Source organism: Triticum dicoccoides, chromosome 1A, assembly GCF_002162155.2.
Source record: "Triticum dicoccoides isolate Atlit2015 ecotype Zavitan chromosome 1A, WEW_v2.0, whole genome shotgun sequence".
Taxonomy (NCBI): domain Eukaryota; kingdom Viridiplantae; phylum Streptophyta; class Magnoliopsida; order Poales; family Poaceae; genus Triticum; species Triticum dicoccoides.
This window is the reverse complement of record NC_041380.1, coordinates 73,656,946-73,659,053: the sequence shown is the minus strand read 5'-3', so window position 1 is coordinate 73,659,053 and position 2,108 is coordinate 73,656,946.

Below are 2,108 nucleotides of genomic sequence, written 5' to 3'. Positions count from 1 at the left end.
TTTGCAAGTGGCAAGTAGATATTAGTACAATACATTTATAAAGCTCAAAACTAAAAAAAAAATGTGCCCCAACATTTTTCCCATCGAATTGCTTGATGTCACCGCATGACCCATGCAAAATGCAGCTTAGACACCTTAAATCACAACCTTGCTCAACATATGACAAAGCCAAGCCTGAGTATGAAAGTTTGGCTATTTATATTTTTGGTAATAAGCTCCGACTTGTAGCATAAACCGCTAGATAGCTGCTGGTAAAGCCTGTTTGAATTTCATCTTTACATGTTGAGAGCTATGAAACAAAACAATGGATATATAAATGTTGAATGTTGTGTGATAGATGAAACTTTGCTTGCACAGAGGGTCGCATGGCTACTTCAATCAGAATGAGGTAAAGTAAACACATCCATCGTGCATGTTACCAAAATCATGCAGTTTTGATTTATCCCTGTAGTTCCCATGATCATCAGAGATAATCAAAATAAATGGTGATGTGACTGATTACAACTTTCGTACTGGAAAAAAATCTATTATGTCATGGCTTCCTCTTAACATCGAAATACTATGTATGAACAATATAGCATCATGACAAAGAGAGTATGTAGTAGCCTTACCTTCAAGGTTTGCATTCCTCCCTTATTGATCAAGTTGATGGTTATTACACAATGAAAGGTATGCTGACCAAAGCATGGGATGAGATGTGGCAATCAGAATCATGGGGATTTGGTTGGTATTCTAGTTGTCATCCTGGAGGGTCTCCTATTATAGAACTACTTGAACTACTATAGTAGAGTGCATATGTCCATGTCGATGTCTACCCAAATCACATTCGAACACATCTGATACCCACATGAATAAATGATTAGCCACATCAAATTCTGATATAAATAGAGAGGAAGGAAGAATGCAAAAATTGTGACAAATGATCAAACAGATGTAGTAGCAATAACATATCAATCAAGAGAGAACTCTTTTGGCCACAACTAGTAATGTTCTTCAATACAGAAGGAATGTGCATTTATGAGAAAACAACCCATATGTGGGATACTTTGTGATATTAAAGTAAGAAAACTCAAATCAGCTGATGATAGACTTCGGTGTATCTTATTGTTTTAGGCTTTTAGCTCATGCAAACCTGACAGAAGTGAGCAGCTTCAAGCCTTAACATAAGAACAATATGCACGTAAACTGAAACAACCTGATAAAAGGTTCCAACTCCATAATATTCATTTACCTCAATCATGTAACAGAAGATCACTCACCGCATTATTCATTCAACTAACTGAAGTCTAGAATAAAATGTGGAGCATGAAGTAAAATGGCATCGAGAAAGAAAGAGATCAATTGTACCTAAGCTCAAATTAGCTCACAAAAGACTTCTCATTATTTTTCAACTATCCCAAGACCTAATAGTAAATAACGTCCACAAAGGAACTCCTAGCTCAAAAACATCTACTTGAATCTTCTTAGAATGATAGAATTTGCCTTTTCTTAATCTTCTTAACGTTCTCTGAAAAACACAACCTATACTAAAATTCTCAAAACACAAAATGTGCTAAAATTCATTACCACACTGAGCCCCTATGCCGACGGCCCAGGCCGTCGGCATAGCCCTGATTCCCATCGGCATAGGCCTATGCCGACGGCCCCCGTCGGCAACATATGCGTCGGCGTACCCCAGGTCCCCGTCGGCATAGACACCTATGCCGACGGCGTCCGTATATCTATGTCGACGGTCTTGGCCGTCGGCAACGCTCCGCGCCTAAAGGTGACTGCCGGTGCCACCGTCAAGTGCTGCCCATACAAGAGACGCCACGTGGCAGGGCTATGCCGACGGCTTAGCCGTAGGCATAGCTTCAAACCTATGCCTACGGCTAAAATGTCGGCATAGCCCAGCCACGTGGTGCTCTCTGTTAGCTCCTGGTGCAGGGCTATGCCGACGGCTTAGCCGTAGGCATAGATGCAAAACTATGCCGACGGCTTTGCGGTAGGCATACACGCCACACGGCAGCTCCTGGTATCATGAGAGCCATCTATGCCTATGGCATTGCGGTCAGCATACTTGCTCGCCAGAACCAAAAAAACGATTAGCCAAAAAGGCTAGTTATCTA